The sequence below is a fragment of the Oncorhynchus clarkii genome, chromosome 11 (assembly GCF_045791955.1).
Source record: "Oncorhynchus clarkii lewisi isolate Uvic-CL-2024 chromosome 11, UVic_Ocla_1.0, whole genome shotgun sequence".
NCBI classification, from domain to species: Eukaryota; Metazoa; Chordata; class Actinopteri; order Salmoniformes; family Salmonidae; genus Oncorhynchus; species Oncorhynchus clarkii.
Window position 1 is genome coordinate 10,468,502 of NC_092157.1, and position 13,727 is coordinate 10,482,228.

General features: G+C 42.3%; 1 protein-coding gene across 1 annotated transcript in view; it reads left to right on the top strand.

Moving 5' to 3' along the window:
- LOC139420182 (piezo-type mechanosensitive ion channel component 2-like) overlaps nt 1–13,727 on the top strand; it is a 213,827-nt gene that overhangs the window by 130,375 nt on the left and 69,725 nt on the right. The window lies entirely within an intron of this gene.

The window sequence follows — 13,727 nt, forward strand, 5'->3', positions numbered from 1 at the left end:
ACACAGACACTGGACAGAGTGGCCAGCACGGTCACCAGATCTCAACCCTATTGAGCTGTTGTGGGAGCAGCTTGACCGTATGGTATGTAAGAAGTGCCCATCAAGCCAATCCAACTTGTGGGAGGTGCTTCAGGAAGCATGGGGTGAAATCTTTTCAGATTACCTCAACAAATTAACAACTAGAATGCCAAAGGTCTGCAAGGCTGTAAATGCTGCAAATGGAGGATTCTTTGACGAAAGCAAAGTTTGAAGGACAATTATTTTTTCAATTAAAAATCATTATTTATAACCTTGTCAACATCTTGACTATATTTCCTATTTATTTTGCAACTCATTTCATGTATGTTTTTATGGAAAACAAGAATGTATGACCCCAAACTTCTGTATGACCCCAAACGTTTGAACAGTAGTGTATGTGTATTTGAACTTTACATGCAACACTAAAGCCAACATTTAAGGTAAAGAATAAGCAACTAAACAGCCTATTTAAAGCGACAATCAGCAGTTTAAATAAAAACAAAGGATAGTCCCCGCCCCTCTTTAGGTAAAAACTATTGGGATTTGGGCTGGAGAAATGTAACCACTCTCAAATTCAAAGACAGAGCTATGGATACAAGGGCTGACCATCCATGATATCAACATGATCATTTTAAACCTGTTTGTTTACATGTATATAGTGTTTGTTTACATGTACATGTACCAATGTTTGCAAACATTTTTTATTTATTTTTATTTTATTTCACATTTATTTAACCAGGTAGGCAAGTTGAGAACAAGTTCTCATTTACAATTGCGACCTGGCCAAGATAAAGCAAAGCAGTTCGACACATACAACAACACAGAGTTACACATGGAGTAAAACAAACATACAGTCAATAATACAGTATAAACAAGTCTATATACGATGTGAGCAAATGAGGTGAGATAAGGGAGGTAAAGGCAAAAAAAAGGCCATGGTGGCGAAGTAAATACAATATAGCAAGTAAAACACTGGAATGGTAGATTTGCAGTGGAAGAATGTGCAAAGTAGAAATAGAAATAATGGGGTGCAAAGGAGCAAAATAAATCAAATAAATACAGTAGGGAAAGAGGTAGTTGTTTGGGCCAAATTATAGATGGGCGATGTACAGGTGCAGTATTCTGTGAGCTGCTCTGACAGCTGGTGCTTAAAGCTAGTGAGGGAGATGTGTTTCCAGTTTCAGAGATTTTTGTAGTTCGTTCCAGTCATTGGCAGCAGAGAACTGGAAGGAGAGGCGGCCAAAGAAAGAATTGGTTTTGGGGGTGACCAGAGGGATATACCTGCTGGAGCGCGTGCTACAGGTGGGTGATGCTATGGTGACCAGCGAGCTGAGATAAGAGGGGACTTTACCTAGCAGGGTCTTGTAGATGACATGGAGCCAGTGGGTTTGGCGACGAGTATGAAGCGAGGGCCAGCCAACGAGAGTGTACAGGTCGCAATGGTGGGTAGTATTTGGGGCTTTGGTGACAAATCGGATTGCACTGTGATAGACTGCATCCAATTTGTTGAGTAGGGTATTGGAGGCTATTTTGTAAATGACATTGCCGAAGTCGAGGATTGGTAGGATGGTCAGTTTTACAAGGGTATGTTTGGCAGCATGAGTGAAGGATGCTTTGTTGCGAAATAGGAAGCCAATTCTAGATTTAACTTTGGATTGGAGATGTTTGATATGGGTCTGGAAGGAGAGTTTACAGTCTAACCAGACACCTAGGTATTTGTAGTTGTCCACGTATTCTAAGTCAGAGCCGTCCAGAGTAGTGATGTTGGACAGGCGGGCAGGTGCAGGCAGCGATCGGTTGAAGAGCATGCATTTAGTTTTACTTGTATTTAAGAGCAATTGGAGGCCACGGAAGGAGAGTTGTATGGCATTGAAGCTTGCCTGGAGGGTTGTTAACACAGTGTCCAAAGAAGGGCCAGAAGTATACAGAATGGTGTCGTCTGCGTAGAGGTGGATCAGAGACTCACCAGCAGCAAGAGCGACATCATTGATGTATACAGAGAAGAGAGTCGGTCCAAGAATTGAACCCTGTGACACCCCCATAGAGACTGCCAGAGGTCCGGACAGCAGACCCTCCGATTTGACACACTGAAATCTATCAGAGAAGTAGTTGGTGAACCAGGCGAGGCAATCATTTGAGAAACCAAGGCTGTCGAGTCTGCCGATGAGGATGTGGTGATTGACAGAGTCGAAAGCCTTGGCCAGATCAATGAATACGGCTGCACAGTAATGTTTCTTATCGATGGAGGTTAAGATATCGTTTAGGAACTTGAGCGTGGCTGAGGTGCACCCATGACCAGCTCTGAAACCAGATTGCATAGCAGAGAAGGTATGGTGAGATTCGAAATGGTCGGTAATCTGTTTGTTGACTTGGCTTTCGAAGACCTTAGAAAGGCAGGGTAGGATAGATATAGGTCTGTAGCAGTTTGGGTCAAGAGTGTCCCCCCCTTTGAAGAGTGGGATGACCGCAGCTGTTTTCCAATCTTTGGGAATCTCAGACGACACGAAAGAGAGGTTGAACAGGCTAGTAATAGGGGTGGCAACAATTTCGGCAGATAATTTTAGAAAGAAAGGGTCCAGATTGTCTAGCCCGGCTGATTTGTAGGGGTCCAGATTTTGCAGCTCTTTCAGAACATCAGCTGACTGGATTTGGGAAAAGGAGAAATGGGGAAGGCTTGGGCGAGTTGCTGTGGGTGGTGCAGTGCTGTTGACCGGGGTAGGAGTAGCCAGGTGGAAAGCATGGCCAGTCGTAGAAAAATGCTTATTGAAATTCTCAATTATAGTGGATATGGGAGGTGTTCTTATTCTCCATGGACTTTACAGTGTCCCAGAACTTTTTTGAGTTAGTGTTGCAGGAAGCAAATTTCTGCTTGAAAAAGCTAGCCTTGGCTTTTCTAACTGCCTGTGTATAATGGTTTCTAGCTTCCCTGAACAGCTGCATATCACGGGGGCTGTTCGATGCTAATGCAGAACGCCATAGGATGTTTTTGTGTTGGTTAAGGGCAGTCAGGTCTGGGGAGAACCAAGGGCTATATCTGTTCCTGGTTCTAAATTTCTTGAATGGAGCATGCTTATTTAAGATGGTGAGGAAGGCATTTAAAAAAAAATAACCAGGCATCCTCTACTGACGGGATGAGATCAATATCCTTCCAGGATACCCCGGCCAGGTCGATTAGAAAGGCCTGCTCGCTGAAGTGTTTCAGGGAGCATTTGACAGTGATGAGTGGAGGTCGTTTGACCGCTGACCCATTACAGATGCAGGCAATGAGGCAGTGATCTTGGTTGAAGACAGCAGAGGTGTATTTAGAGGGCAAGTTGGTTAGGATGATATCTATGAGGGTGCCCGTGTTTAAGGCTTTGGGGGGGTACCTGGTAGTTTCATTGGTAATTTGTGTGAGATTGAGGGCATCAAGCTTAGATTGTAGGATGGCTGGGGTGTTAAGCATGTTCCAGTTTAGGTCGCCTAGCTGCTGGAGCTCTGAAGATAGATGGGGGGCAATCAGTTCACATATGGTGTCCAGAGCACAGCTGGGGGCAGAGGGTGGTCTATAGCAGGCGGCAACGGTGAGAGACTTGTTTTTAGAGAGGTGGATTTTTAAAAGTAGAAGTTCAAATTGTTTGGGTACAGACCTGGATAGTAGGACAGAACTCTGCAGGCTATCTTTGCAGTAGATTGCAACACCGCCCCCTTTGGCAGTTCTATCTTGCCTGAAAATGTTGTAGTTTGGGATGAACATTTCAGAATTTTTGGTGGTCTTCCTAAGCCAGGATTCAGACACAGCTAGAACATCCGGGTTGGCAGAGTGTGCTAAAGCAGTGAATAAAACAAACTTAGGGAGGAGGCTTCTAATGTTAACATGCATGAAACCAAGGCTATTACGGTTACAGAAGTCATCAAAAGAGAGCGCCTGGAGAATAGGAGTGGAGCTAGGCACTGCAGGGCCTGGATTCACCTCTACATCGCCAGAGGAACAGAGGAGGAGTAGGATAAGGGTACGGCTAAAAGCAATAAGAATTTGATGTCTAGAATGTCCGGAACAGAGAGTAAAAGGAGGTTTCTGGGGGGCGATAAAATAGCTTCAAGGTATAATGTACAGACAAAGGTATGGTAGGATCCGGAATCGACGAAAGCCGATAGTCACACGGATAGCAGCTAGCTAGCTGCGAGATCCTGGTATAAATGTCCAGAGTTAGCGGTTGAAATCCGGGAACATGGAGAGAAAAATAGGTCCGGTATGCTCCGGTCCGAGCCGCACCGTACAAAACTGGCGATAGATTTTCGAGCTAAAGGATAGCTTTCTTTTTTTATATATATATATATATATAAATTGGTGAGGCGGGTTGCAGGAGAGTGTTTTGAAGATGAGTTTATGGAAAATAAAAATATATATATTTATATATATTTTCTAAATGTACTGCACCTTGTCTCTATGTGTGTAGAATTTAGCATTTGAGATTATACATTTCATTTCATATGTGACATTTCCTGATGGAGGAAAGCAGATTGAGGACCAGTCGAATCACTTAAAATTTCACAACCGAGAGATTATTCTCAAAGGTACGGATCATATACTTAATAACGTCATTCTAGGGCCTCCTGAGCGGCGTGGTGGTTTAAGGCATTGCATCTCAATGCCAGCTGTGCCACTAGAGATCCTGGTTCGAGTCCAGGCTCTGTCACAGAGTTGGCCTAGCGTGGTTAGGGGATGGTTTGGCCGGCAGGGATGTCTTGTCCCATCGCAGTCTAGCGACTCCTGTGACGGGTCGGGCTCATGCATGCTGACACATTAGTGTGGCTGTTTAAGCGAGCAGTTATTATTTGATTACTTATAACCGCAGAGCAACAGGAAACCACCATAGAGTAATTGGATGGTTGAATGTGTCCCAACTAATCATTGCATTTCAATAAGATCTTAGTTCATTTAAGTCCCCATTAAGTATTGTTTATTTATTTATTTTAAAATCATTGCTGTACGTCTAATAAATCAGTGTGTGTGTTAATTTCATGAAAATAGTCTTATAATGTGGGCGTGTTTATACACATTTTTATATATTTACATACACAGCTCTGATTGGCGGATAGGATCGTCTAGACTCTGACTGAATAATCAGATCAGATTAGATTGTGATGTAATGCTTTGGGCCAAAAACTCCATTCCACCTGAACAGGTGGAAATTCCAGCCATTTTTTTCCCACAAGCTCTTACACCAAAAGGGCATTGTCATAATTTTCTTTCTTTATTTTGACCTCATAGTATGTATATATAGGCTATCATCGGTATCTCGCCCCTCATCTCCCTTCACACGCTGTCCCCTTATTAGGCCCTGCCGTTCCACATAGTTCAGAATACCTCTACCCTATACACCATCCTATCAACTAATACCTCTACCCTATATGCCATTACGCCATCACCCTCCCCCCCCAAAAAGCACTCCCACCATGCACCCTGTGACCCAACCGGACCCTCCATCCAGCCCCTGTCAAGGCCCAGAGAGAGCCAGACCAGGGAGAGGTGGCACAGGCCAGCCATCCGGCCCAGCTCCGGCTCCCCTCCGTTCCACAGACCCAGGTGGTTCTCATTACGCCGGCCCATTCTTGGCCCGCTCCGAAATTACACAGCTGGTTTCAGGGAACTTCACATGAATTGTGAGAGCGAGAAAGAAAAATCTACGTTTTTAGAGAGAGAGAGAGAGAGAGAGAGAGAGAGAGAGAGAGAGAGAGAGAGAGAGAGAGAGAGAGAGAGAGAGAGAGAGAGAGAGAGAGAGAGAGAGAGAGAGAGAGAGAGAGAGAGAGAGAGAGAGAGAGAGAGAGAGAGAGAGAGAGAGAGAGAGAGAGAGAGAGAGAGAGAGAGAGAGAGAGAGAGAGAGAGAGAGAGAGAGAGAGAGAGAGAGAGAGAGAGAGAGAGAGAGAGAGAGAGAGAGAGAGAGAGAGAGAGAGAGAGAGAGAGAGAGAGAGAACTGAGTAAAATGGAGGCAATTAATCTAAATTAGGGCATGATCAGAGTATTTTTAGAAGGAGAGTGCTGTAGCAATGCTTGAACAACTCTGACAGCAAGCAAATATATATAAATATAGTGTTTCTGTTCCTGAGTGGCGGTAGCATTGCTTTATAAAGGCCTTAGTGAAGTATACAGGACTAATTGGTAAAAGCTCTCGCTCCCCGTGAAATGTGCCCCGCCAACTAACCCAACAGAATACAAAAACCTTAAACAGCAGTTGTCAGAGAAGTGTGTGTGATGGGGGGGTGGTCCAATAGATGTTCTGTATTTGGAGTATGCTGTAACTGTGTATATTAATGTTCTATGGAGACTGCTAGGTAGTGACGCGGTGTGTGTGTGTGTGTATTCTGTGAAATAACAGTACAAATAAACACAATGGGATCAACCTTAAAGACCTTCTTGCTTTAACATGTTGAAGGTTAGCAGCTCATTCATACTCTCAAAATCACCAGGAACGACATAACATTACATTTCATACAAACCCCCTCCTCAAACAAAAAACTGTTCTAACCGTCCAGTTTTATGTGGAAGACTCAAGACACAGATACACCCATTCTGTTGTTTTTATATTTGTCCTAAAACATACACACACGTCTCCTTGGACATGAAAGACAGAAGAAAAGAAAGAACAAGCACAGGGATAAGAAATATATATAAACAAAGTAGGGCTATGGATCCTTCACTATACGCCTTCACTCATTATGGATCCTTCACCATACGCCTTCACTCATTATGGATCCTTCACCATACGCCTTCACTCATTATGGATCCATCACTATACGCCTTCACTCATTATGGATCCATCACTATACGCCTTCACTCATTATGGATCCTTCACTATACGCCTTCACTCATTATGGATCCTTCACTATACGCCTTCACTCATTATGGATCCTTTCCTATACGCCTTCACTCATTATGGATCCTTCACTATACGCCTTCACTCATTATGGATCCTTCCCTATACACCTTCACTCATTATGGATCCTTCACCATACGCCTTCACTCATTATGGATCCTTCACCATACGCTTTCACTCATTATGGATCCTTCACTATACGCCTTCACTCATTATGGATTCTTTACTATACGCCTTCACTCATTATGGATCCTTCACTATACGCCTTCACTCATTATGGATCCATCACTATACGCCTTCACTCATTATGGATTCTTCACTATACGCCTTCACTCATTATGGATCCTTCACTATACGCCTTCACTCATTATGGATCCATCACTATATGCCTTCACTCATTATGGATTCTTCACTATACGCCTTCACTCATTATGGATCCTTTCCTATACGCCTTCACTCATTATGGATCCTTTCCTATACGCCTTCACTCATTATGGATCCTTCACCATACGCCTTCACTCATTATGGATCCATCACTATACGCCTTCACTCATTATGGATCCATCACTATACGCCTTCACTCATTATGGATCCATCACTATACGCCTTCACTCATTATGGATCCTTCACTATACGCCTTCACTCATTATGGATCCTTCACTATACGCCTTCACTCATTATGGATCCTTTCCTATACGCCTTCACTCATTATGGATCCTTCCCTATACACCTTCACTCATTATGGATCCTTCACCATACGCCTTCACTCATTATGGATCCTTCACCATACGCCTTCACTCATTATGGATCCTTCACTATACGCCTTCACTCATTATGGATTCTTTACTATACGCCTTCACTCATTATGGATCCTTCACTATACGCCTTCACTCATTATGGATCCATCACTATACGCCTTCACTCATTATGGATTCTTCACTATACGCCTTCACTCATTATGGATCCTTCACTATACGCCTTCACTCATTATGGATCCATCACTATATGCCTTCACTCATTATGGATTCTTCACTATACGCCTTCACTCATTATGGATCCTTTCCTATACGCCTTCACTCATTATGGATCCTTTCCTATACGCCTTCACTCATTATGGATCCTTCACCATACGCCTTCACTCATTATGGATCCATCACTATACGCCTTCACTCATTATGGATCCATCACTATACGCCTTCACTCATTATGGATCCATCACTATACGCCTTCACTCATTATGGATCCTTCACTATACGCCTTCACTCATTATGGATCCTTCACTATACGCCTTCACTCATTATGGATCCTTTCCTATACGCCTTCACTCATTATGGATCCTTCACTATACGCCTTCACTCATTATGGATCCTTCCCTATACACCTTCACTCATTATGGATCCTTCACCATACGCCTTCACTCATTATGGATCCTTCACCATACGCCTTCACTCATTATGGATCCTTCACTATACGCCTTCACTCATTATGGATTCTTTACTATACGCCTTCACTCATTATGGATCCTTCACTATACGCCTTCACTCATTATGGATCCATCACTATACGCCTTCACTCATTATGGATTCTTCACTATACGCCTTCACTCATTATGGATCCTTCACTATACGCCTTCACTCATTATGGATCCATCACTATATGCCTTCACTCATTATGGATTCTTCACCATACGCTTTCACTCATTATGGATCCTTCACTATACGCCTTCACTCATTATGGATTCTTTACTATACGCCTTCACTCATTATGGATCCTTCACTATACGCCTTCACTCATTATGGATCCATCACTATACGCCTTCACACATTATGGATTCTTCACTATACGCCTTCACTCATTATGGATCCTTCACTATACGCCTTCACTCATTATGGATCCATCACTATATGCCTTCACTCATTATGGATTCTTCACTATACGCCTTCACTCATTATGGATCCTTTCCTATACGCCTTCACTCATTATGGATCCTTTCCTATACGCCTTCACTCATTATGGATCCTTCACCATACGCCTTCACTCATTATGGATCCATCACTATACGCCTTCACTCATTATGGATCCATCACTATACGCCTTCACTCATTATGGATCCATCACTATACGCCTTCACTCATTATGGATCCTTCACTATACGCCTTCACTCATTATGGATCCTTCACTATACGCCTTCACTCATTATGGATCCTTTCCTATACGCCTTCACTCATTATGGATCCTTCACTATACGCCTTCACTCATTATGGATCCTTCCCTATACACCTTCACTCATTATGGATCCTTCACCATACGCCTTCACTCATTATGGATCCTTCACCATACGCCTTCACTCATTATGGATCCTTCACTATACGCCTTCACTCATTATGGATTCTTTACTATACGCCTTCACTCATTATGGATCCTTCACTATACGCCTTCACTCATTATGGATCCATCACTTTACGCCTTCACTCATTATGGATTCTTCACTATACGCCTTCACTCATTATGGATCCTTCACTATACGCCTTCACTCATTATGGATCCATCACTATATGCCTTCACTCATTATGGATTCTTCACTATACGCCTTCACTCATTATGGATCCTTTCCTATACGCCTTCACTCATTATGGATCCTTTCCTATACGCCTTCACTCATTATGGATCCTTCACCATACGCCTTCACTCATTATGGATCCATCACTATACGCCTTCACTCATTATGGATCCATCACTATACGCCTTCACTCATTATGGATCCATCACTATACGCCTTCACTCATTATGGATCCTTCACTATACGCCTTCACTCATTATGGATCCTTCACTATACGCCTTCACTCATTATGGATCCTTTCCTATACGCCTTCACTCATTATGGATCCTTCACTATACGCCTTCACTCATTATGGATCCTTCCCTATACACCTTCACTCATTATGGATCCTTCACCATACGCCTTCACTCATTATGGATCCTTCACCATACGCCTTCACTCATTATGGATCCTTCACTATACGCCTTCACTCATTATGGATTCTTTACTATACGCCTTCACTCATTATGGATCCTTCACTATACGCCTTCACTCATTATGGATCCATCACTATACGCCTTCACTCATTATGGATTCTTCACTATACGCCTTCACTCATTATGGATCCTTCACTATACGCCTTCACTCATTATGGATCCATCACTATATGCCTTCACTCATTATGGATTCTTCACTATACGCCTTCACTCATTATGGATCCTTTCCTATACGCCTTCACTCATTATGGATCCTTTCCTATACGCCTTCACTCATTATGGATCCTTCACCATACGCCTTCACTCATTATGGATCCATCACTATACGCCTTCACTCATTATGGATCCTTCACTATACGCCTTCACTCATTATGTATCATTCCCTATATGCCTTCACTCGTTTCTTTAATGAAACCCATTATTCTACCACGTGATTGGACCATTTCATTGAATCAGAGTGCCCCAAATTATGACCCAGCCCACCACTAATAGCTAAGCACTGGGCTGATTGGGTGCAGAGTTGGCTTGCCTCTGGGCTAAAACAAAGAACCCTGTGACAGTAAAACAGGCACAATCAGTACTTTGTAGTTTAACATTTGTGGGCAGCCTTTTTGATTACTACCCGAGCTTAAGTCGAAATATTTGTGCTTTTCAATTCAGACCCAAACTCCAGAATAAAAACAACTTTGGGTAGCAAAAAAGCAAATGTTGTTTTGTAATAAATGCTGAAATTAGAAGAAAATGTCAAGTGGGATTTTGATGTAAAGTGTTTATCGTAACGTCAGCGCAAGAAACCCACTGGGCAAAAACTGGTTGAATCAACATTGTTTCCACTTCATTTCAACCAAAAATAATAAACGTCAGGTATTTTTGTATATTTTTTTCATCCAACTTTTAACCTAAATCCAATGACATAGTGACATTTTTTGTTGATTTCATGTTGAATTCATGTTGAATTAAATCAAAACTAGATGTTGAACTAACATCTGTGCCTTGTGGGTGTATCAACGACTCGGGTGTCTGTGTTTGTTCTTGTTGTCTATCCATTCTGTGTTCTTGTTGTGTGTCCAGTCTGTGTTCTTGTTGTCTATCCATTCTGTGTTCTTGTTGTGTATCCATTCTGTGTTCTTGTTGTGTAGCCATTCTGTGTTCTTGTTGTGTATCCAGTCTGTGTTTTTTATGTAATGGTGTTTATGACTTCACAAATGACAGATTAGTTGTATATTAGTTCTTCTTTCTGAATCATGTTTACTGTCTATCTTCTTGGTAAAACCATGACAATCCATGGCAGATTAGAATGACCCACAAAGTGCCCTGTTTCCTTTGATTTCATGTCAATCATATATTTCCTTGATTCCTCGTATCCTCTCTCCTCGCCTCCTCCTCCTCCTCCCCTCGGACCATCTCCAATGCGTTTTGAGAAAGAGGCAAGGAGAGAGGACACGAAGAAGGAAATACTATTGATATTCACCCTATATGCCACTTGATTGAAGACACACCAGTACTCAGTGGTCACATTTCTCCAGCTGTGGCAGCAGTGCTTGGGCATGAAAGCATCTGGTTTGGAGATGGGCTATGCCAAGAAGGCAGAGGAAATTACACTTCATATTTTCTTACTCTGGCCAGAGTTGAAAAGAGCCACACACCCAAACCCATCGTATTCCATTATGATGTGAATTCTAAGGTCTAACTATTAATAAGACAAGCTCCAGTTTTAGAATGTTAGTATCACAGGCCAACCTTACATTACTCCTAACAGGACACAAGGGCCTTGATCCCAAAGAAAACAATTCCGGTCAATTATAGTAGCATGATATATATATACAGTACCAGTCATTTACTATACTAGAATAATAGTGAAGACATCAAAACTATGAAATAACACATATGGAATAATGTAGTAACCAAAAAAGTGTTAAACAAATCAAAATATATTTTAGATTGTAGATTATTTGAAGTCGCCACCCTTTGCCTTGATGACAGCTTTGCACACTCTTGGCATTCTCTCAACCAGCTTCATGAGGTAGTCACCTGGAATGCATTTAAATTAACAGGTCTGACTTGCTAATAATTCATGTGTGGGATTTCTTTCCTTCATAATGCTTTTGAGGCTTCAGTTGTGTTGTTACAAGGTAGGGGTGGTAAACAGAAGATAGCCCCATTTGGTAAAACACCAAGTCAATATTATGGCAAGAACAGCTCAAATAAGCAAAGAGAAATGACAGTCCATCATTACTTTAAGACATGAAGGTCAGTCAATACAAAACATGTCAAAAACTTTGAAAGTTTCTTCAAATGTAGTTGCAAAAACCATCAAGCGCTATGACGACACTGGCTCTCATGAGGACCGCCACAGGAAAGGAATACCCAGAGTTACCTCTGCTGCATAGGATAAGTTCATTAGAGATAACTGCACCTCAGATTGCAGCCCAAATAAATGGTTCACAGAGTTCAAGTAACAGACATGTCTCGGCATCAACTGTTCAGAGGAAACTGCGTGAATCAGGCCTTCATGGTCGAATTGCTGCAAAGAAACCACTACTAGAGGACACCAATAATAAGAAGAGACTTGCTTGGGCCAAGAAACACAAGCAATGGATATTAGATCGGTGGAAATCGGTCCTTTGGTCTGATGAGTCCAAATTTGAAATCATTGGTTCCAACCGCCGTGTTTTTGTCAGATGAACGGATGATCTCTGCATGTGTTGTTCCCACCATGAAGCATGGAGGAGGAGGTGTGAGGGTGTGGGATTGCTTTGCTGGTGACACTGTCAGTGATTTATTTAGAATTCAAGGCACACTTAACCAGCATGGCTACCACATCATTCTACAGAGAATCACCATCCCATCTGGTTTGTGCTTAGTGGGACTATCATTTGTTTTTCAACAGGACAATGACCCAAAACACACCTCCAGGCTGTGTAAGGGCTATTTAACCAAGAAGGAGAGTGATGGAGTGCTGCATCAGATGACCTGGCCTCCACAATCACCTGACCTCATCCAAATTGAAATGGTTAGGGTTAAGTTGGGCCGCAGAGTAAAGGAAAAGCAACCAACAAGTGCTCAGCATATGTGGGAACTCCTTCAAGACTGTTGGAAAATCATTCCTCATGAAGCTGGTTGAGAGAATGCCAAGAGTGTGCAAAGCTGTCATCAAGGCAAAGGGTGGCTACTTTAAAGAATCTAAAATATATTTTGATTTGTTTTACACTTTTTTGGTTACTACATTATTCCATATGTGTTATTTCATAGTTTTGATGTCTTCACTATTATTCTACAATGTAGAAAATAGTACAAATAAAGAAAAACCCTTGAATGAGTAGGTGTGTCTAAACTTGACTGGTACTGTGTATAACCCACAATTAAAGACTGCTGGAGTAACTGTTGTGCACTTTGGCGTCTCTGTCTCTTTTCTCTCTTTCCATCCTCCCTCGCTTTTCTATCCCTTACCCCGAGGCATCTGTTGTTGTTTTGCCTCCTGAAGGGTTTTTAGAGAGAGAGAGAGAGAGAGAGACAGAGAGAGAGAGAGAGAGAGAGAGAGAGAGAGGGAGAGAGACAGAGAGAGAGAGAGAGCGAGAGAGAGAGAGAGAGAGAGAGAGAGAGAGAGAGAGAGAGCAAACGAGGGGAACACACATGGCTGCAGCCCATACTTTATCAACATTCATTATCTCATTGAAAATACATGGCACACTGTCTTTAAAAAACATTAAAAGTGTGTGTGTGTGTGTGTGTGTGCTGATGTGAGGTGAGGAGAATCCAAGCAGGTGGTTGTCAAGAACACTTCAAGATGGAGATGACAGCACAACTGATATAATA